The following is a 7,420-nucleotide window of genomic DNA, read 5'->3' as shown; positions in this document are numbered from 1 at the left end:
TTCACCTAGGAAGTGGAACCTCCTGGGGGTAAAATTCTTCTTACAGAGTATGCAGGAAATTGCAGACTTTGGAACATTCTTGCAGATGTGCAGATAGTCACATTTATTGTCTGATCTCTTATGAACAATTTTTAGAAATACAATTGACCCTTGACATGTTAGATTTTAAAATGTGCCATTTGGACCACTCACAAGCAACCCAAAGGATCAAAAATGTGTGGTTTGCTGAAGTACAAATTTGAGTGATTTTCCAAACAAAACATTTAGTGAGAAGGGTGGCATTATTTTACATGTTTGCATATCTCTTTAGTGACTGGCTTAATGAAGGCAACTGGATTCTTATATCTGCTTCTGCCTTCAATCTGTTGAAATATATTGCTTTTGATTGAAGTATGTAAAGAAAATCTAGTCTCACAGATATGTACTAGAACATGGAAGAGTGTTTTCGTAACTCTTTTAGATAATTGTAGATTGTTTTCTTTGATTCATAACCTTTGGAAGGTTAAGTGTAATGCAATCATTGTATTTATAGTTTTTGAAGTTTCATCATTGCTAAGAAAATTCTTCATATGGTCTTAGAATTATAAAGCCAGAAAGAGCTTCACTTCAGATGTGGAAATCAAGACATAGCATGTGACAGAGATAGAATGAGAATACTGGTATTCAGACTCCAAATTCATGATTATTAAAGCAGGCTACACCTCACCTCAGGTTTACCTGTCATTGTTTTTTGTTGAAAGATACCCTTGTTTTTCAAGAAAGTGAAAATGTTACTTGTCAATTGTAATTTTAAGAATAATAGATACAAAATTTTATTTTTCCTCTGTTTCCCCCAGGTAGTTTCAGTTTTTGAAGAAAGTGAGTAAGAGATTCGGTTGGCTATTGCAGAATGGAGCATGCAGGACCCTCCATTTCTCTAACAGATATGAGGTGCAGTACCACCCTTTAACCCCTAGTAAGCACTCAAATATTCACCAAGCTTAGTAAGACTTGCCATAAATACCTAACAGACTGAAATTACCATCTGCAAAATGTTTTCCTGTGAGAGTGCATTATGAAGTTAAATTTTTTCTGTAAAATTCTGTCAACTAGTAATTAATGTAACTAAAGTAGAAAATTTTTGTGGAATCGAAAATTGCTTTTAGTTGTACTGTTGTTCAGGAAGAACAATTTAAGAACATCTGGATTCTGTTTTCTTAGCTCATGGTCCTAGTTTATTGTGTTGCTTTTATTCTCTTATAGGTGGTAAAATAGTGATTCAAAGACTAAGATAAAATATAAATGTGACTCTCGTTTTTAGGTCCTTACTAGTAGAGAGGGGAATCTTTTGGAGATATTTAAAGGGCTGGATTATCAGCAACTTTGTAAATGTTTAGGACTCAGTACAACTCAATTTAGGTTTGGCTGCTTACTTACATCTGTAATTTTTGACATTGCATCCATTTTAGGGCTAACATAATGTGTTGCTTGATTTATGAGCACTCAAAAATCCACAAACATAAATTAATAAATCAGACAGAATATCAAGTGTGAAAAGTGTTTCTATTAATAAGGATAAGAATTTTGCTTTCAGCAAATGAAGTATGGCATGGGTTTACTTCCCCCAGCATCCGTTCAGAAGTCTCAGAATTTGAACACTTTGTGCATTCTCTCTTTTGCTCTATGTTCCTTTCGGGAAAATTCCTTGAACTGTGATCTAGAGAAGGTGAGAGGTGGACTGGTCTTCTATTCAGACTAGTACATTTCCTTCTATTTAGTTGATTTTTAAAATCTTAACTGGAAATAAGAATAGCTGCCTTCTCCTAGTCGGAATGCCTTTTGCCACCTACTTGTTGTGTGACACTGAGCAAGTTAGCTGTCTGAGTCTTACTTTTGTGATCCATAAAGTGGGAATAATATCTTCCTTGATACGGTGTTTAAGGGGATTAGAAGAAATAGTGTATGTGAAGTACTTAGCATAGTGTATGACCAAAGTGAAACCTCATTTATCATTACTGAAGAAAATTTTCCAGATGAAGCCATGTTCCTCCTTCCCTCCATAAAGCATTCTGGCAGATGCCCATGGAATGCTGAATGCTCAGGGCTAGAAGCTACTCAAGAAGGTGTGGTCGAGGACCAACAGCATTGGCATCACCTGGGTGATCACCTGGTATCACCTTGGTAGAAATGCAGATTTTTAGGTCTCATCCCCAGACCTACTGAATAGGAGTCTATTTTAATGATCCCCAGGTGATTTGTAAACACATTAAAGTTTAAGCAGCACTGTGACAAGTACACCTGCTTAACAAGTGTTTGCTCCCAAACCATTTGATACCAGTTGCTCTTGCTTTTGTAATTACATAATTTAAGTATCACATAAAGCTAAATAAGAGTGTGAAAAGGGAGAGTTGTTGTTTTTAAGAAAACTAAGTTAAATGCTTTAGAACAATAATAGTGATGAATGAGTTATAAAAATTGCTGTTGAAGTAAGTGTGGGTGAGGCAACCATAAAGATTGGAAAAATGGTAAAGATTTGTAAGATTGTGAGCTCTGAGTTCTTCTCTTGCATGTTTTAGTTTCTAGATTTCACTGTAAAGAAATTTAATACCACTTAGTCAGTGGCTGGGGCCACTCAGAAAAGAGTGTGTGCTCAGCCCAAAAGATGAGGGGGACCTGGAATTAACAGCTGCCAGCTAACTGCACATCTGGGCAGCCAGTCCTTTCTTACAGGGGAGAATCAAGGGGCACTCACAATGTCTGCCATCATCCACATCTGTTTCTTAAAAATCTGCAAACCTATGAATACTTGCATGGTATAAATAAATAAGCCTACGAGACCAATTTCTTATTTACTTTATTGAATGAAGACACCTACAAATGTGAAGACTTTGAACATCCCAAGTGCAAAAATTTATACACTTTAATGATGGCATTTGGAACTTGACAAATAATCGTGCTCTATGCACACCAGTCTATAAATATAGTCAACAGTCGTCCCCAGAGCTGTGAAGTGACTCTTGACTGATTTTCAAATTATTGTGAATTTGCTAACTAATCAAAATTCTGAACACAAATTGGCTCGGTCAGGATGCATGATGCATATCTAAACCACCAAGGAAATATCCGAGCGGCTTTAGGAATTCGTCTTCCATCATCTCTAATACGTTTTACAGACCACAAATAGCCAATGGAGAAGGGTATTTCTCTGTAGCATCTATCACAATCTCAAGCTTTCTTACATAAAGGCAAACTAATGTGGTAAAAAAGAGTGATACTTGAAGTGAGAAGGCCTGTGTTTGAGAATGGCCTCTGTCATTCAGTTCCTGATTTAATGACATTGGGGATTGGTGGTCACAACGTCTACCTCACAGAAACTTGGGAGGGATTAAGGAAGTGGATTTGTTGACTCCCTACAATGAGTCAGTAATGTTATTACATTACTTATTATCTAGTTTAATTCTTGAAATGCTGTGAAGTTAGATATCTACATTTAATAGATGAGGAATATGACACAGAGTTACTAAGTGGCAGAGGTCAAATATGAACCAAATTCTATCCAATACTAGAAGGTGTGTTCTTTTCTTTATACCAGCCTGCCTCCAAATAAGTTTGTGAAATTCACGTACATATATGTTAGTTAGTATTATAAATTGAATGTCAAAATAGCACTCTTTATGTCTCAGTTTTGAGACAAGAACAATATGATAGGTGTCCAGTAACCCTACAGAATGTCCTAAAGCACAAGGTTAGCTCACACTGGAGGTCCCAAGAGATTATAAATTAGTTTTCCAACAAGATAGTTTCTATCACGTACTTTGAGAGTATAAAAGAGTTGTGGTAGAGAGACCTTGGGAGAAAGGATTTATTTAGAGAGTTGTAAATATTCAAGACCCCCAGCTTCCCCCTCCCCACCCCCACCAATGGCAGAAGGAAGATGGTTGTTTCCTCCCCATCAAAACCAAATTAGAAATGCTGAAAGGAGAACCACTCAGAGAAGAAAACTTGGTATGCTTAAAGAAGCTTAAGGAAAGAAGACTGAAGTCTGACCTTCACCAAAAAGCCTATCATTGAGTGACTGCTTGAAGCTGCCCTGCCTGATGGCGGCAAAGAGAAGGTTTCTGTGCTTTCACTTTTAGTGGTGTGTGTTCTCCAGGAACCAATATGGACCTATATGGAAGGGAACCAGCCTGGGGTGAAGAAGTGACCCTACCAGAGGGAGACACTCCCCAGAAGTGACACTCCCCAGAGGGAGTGGATGGTGGAAGAATGTCCATAAGCTGAGAGAATGTCAACCAGTAAGAGAGTGAACCCTCCAAGCCTCCCTCGACCCACTGGTCCAGTAAAGGGAACCTCCAATAGAGGGTAGTGCCTCTGAGGAATCTGCACTAGGAATAACGAGAAAATTGTAGTCCCTACACATCCAGAGGCAATAAAGACATCACAGATGTGCCTACCATGAAAACCTTTTTTCGCAAAACTCTGCCCTCCCTGGGCTCAGAAACATCAGCTAGTGTGATGGTGGGGGAGAGATACTGATCAACACCTCCTGCCATGCCTTTGCTGTAATCTGCTCTGCCAGATTCCAGGACCGAGGGACTGATTATTACACTGTCCTGAACATTTTAATTCCTTAAATGTGATTATTCTTGTGAATGAAAAGGTACTTTCCTAAAGCATCATCCAACAGTGGGGAAGAACCAGTTTACAGAATGAGTTTAAAGGAAATGATAAGAAGGAATGAAAGTGCTTGTGATTTTTCCCTACAGAGGGCAATTCATTCACATACAGGCTTTATTATTATCTACATAATAGTGGACTACATAATATAGACCTCTATATAATAATAGTGGTCTAAATAAAAGTGGACTTGGTGCTGTTCCTCATTCATATTCAGCATGTTTGGGTGATGTAAAAGCCAGCTGATTGAGATTTGCTGGTGTGAAATTAGAGACCTGGAAAGAATGTTTATGATGACCCAGTGTCTAGGACCTAGCCCAGTGCCTGGCATCTTACAAATATCAAACATTCAATAAACATTTGCTGAATTGAATGAAGTCCAAGATCCTCGTTTCACAGATTCAGAAAGGGATGTTCAGAGAGGTGAAGTGACGTGGTCAGATAACTAGTATGGGACAGAACTGAGACCTTCTCTCAGACAATGGCCCTCTTGTTACTTCTCCCCTCTGGGGTAAGCTGCTTCAGAAAACTCAGTTATAATTCCAGGTAGGTAATTAGCCTCCAAAACTTGGACTTAACAAAGTTTTATTTCTTGCATGTGCTACAGGGATGATGTGGGCTAGGTGGGGGCTGTGCTGTGGGGACACCAGGTTGTCAGAGGTTCCACCATATTAGGTTGCTGCCATCTCAACATGCAACTTCTAGAGTTGCTGCAGCAGAGGAAGAGAGCAATGGAGAAGGCACACTGTCATTTAACTCTCTTGAACTGAAAGTGACACATGTCATTTTCCACTCTTAGGGCATTGGCCAGAATTAGCACATGGTCCCACTTTCCTACAAGAGTACTGGGAAATCTTCCAACGTACCCATAACAGAGAGGAGAAATTAATATGATGACATAGTAATTGTTACCACATCCAGAAGTGGAAACTCACTTTAACTTTTGTTCTCCTATCTGAAGTTTGTTTTCCTATCAAAACTGAGAAATGATCTCTGTCAATTGCAAGGCCACAAGGGAGAATGGTTGCTGAATGGTGAAGTCAAAATATCTCTTTAGAAGGTTTCTGTGTGCTGTGTATAAGTTCATTCCTGCTTAAGAAATTGCTGCAAAAGACAGATTGCAGCCACATACTAGAACAATCTATTAGAGCAATCTATAGTGCTGATCTGGCAAAAGGAAGTCCTGTGGTGAGACGTTTTGTTGACAGGTGTTATATCTTATTTGGAATGGAGGTTTTCCAGCCAAAAATAGGCCCAGTATTCTGATAACCAAATTGCCTCCCAGAAGGAAGAATGCATTTATTTTAACAAATAATATAGTCTCACAATGAATGGCTTCATTTCAAATCTTTCAAAATGTGGATCTTATTTATTTTTCTAAGGAAGAAACTTTCTGTAAAACAAACTCCTACTGCTTCAGTTACAATGACTGAACACTATTGTTGTTTGAAAGTGTCATAGAGAGACATGAGACAAGAAATTAGGGGCTGGGGCTTCCCTGGTGGCGCAGTGGTTGAGAATCTGCCTGCCAATGCAGGGGACACGGGTTCGAGCCCTGGTCTAGGAAGATCCCACATGCTGCAGAGCAACTAGGCCCGTGAGCCACAATTACTGAGCCTGCGCGTCTGGAGCCTGTGCTCCACAACAAGAGAGGCCACGATAGTGAGAGGCCCGCGCACTGTGATGAAGAGTGGCCCCCACTTGCTGCAACAAGAGAAAGCCCTCGCACAGAAACGAAGACCCAATGCAGCCATAAATAAATAAATAAATTTTAAAAAAAGAAAAAAGAAATTAGGGGCTGAATGGAAATGTGATATGAATAAAATGGGGTTGAGGATTGGGTTTTTCTCTTGCAATCTCTTTGAATCACAAACAGCTCAATATTTTTATTACCAACATCTTTTGGTGCTTATAAATATTTTTGATAAAGTGAAAAATAGAAACTTATCAATAAGAGCACCTAAATATGTAAAGCAAATATTAACACACCTAAAGGGAGAAATAGACAGCAATATAATAGTAGTGTGAGACTTTGATACATCACTTAACTGATGGATAGACCATCCAGACAGAAAATCAATAAGGAAACATTGGACTTAAATGACAGATAGCTTTAACAGGCATATACAGAACATTCCATCCAAAAGCGACAGGATACATTCTTCTCAAGTGCACATGGAACATTCCCCAGGATAGATCATATGTTAGGCCACAAAACAAGTCTTAATAAATTTAAGAAGATTGAAATCATATCAAATATCTGTTCTGAACACAATGGTATGAAAATAGAAATCCATTAGAAAAAGAAAACTAGAAAATTCACAAATATATGGAGGTTAAACAATGTATTACGAACATATTACTGAATCAAAGGATCAAAGAAGAAATCAAAAGAGAAATAAAAAATACTTTGAGACAAATGAAAATGGAAATACAGCATACCAAAACTTAGGGGATGCAGCAAAAGCAGTTCTAAGAGGGAATTTCATAGTGATAAATGCCTGCCTCAAGAAACAAAGATCTCAAGGAGCCTAACTTTACACCTTATGGAACTAGAAAAATAAGAACAAATGAAGCCCAAAATTAGTAAAAGGAAGGAAATAACAAAGATCAGAGCAGAAATAAATGAGATAGAGACTAAAAAGACAATAGAAAAGATCAATGAAACTAGGAGCTGTTTTGAAAAGATAAAGGAAATTGACAAAACTTTTTTTAGACCCATTAAGAAAAAAAGAGAGGATTTAAACAATCAGAAGTAAGAGTG

Source organism: Eubalaena glacialis, chromosome 8 (genome assembly GCF_028564815.1).
Source record: "Eubalaena glacialis isolate mEubGla1 chromosome 8, mEubGla1.1.hap2.+ XY, whole genome shotgun sequence".
NCBI classification, from domain to species: domain Eukaryota; kingdom Metazoa; phylum Chordata; class Mammalia; order Artiodactyla; family Balaenidae; genus Eubalaena; species Eubalaena glacialis.
This window is presented reverse-complemented; position numbering follows the sequence as displayed.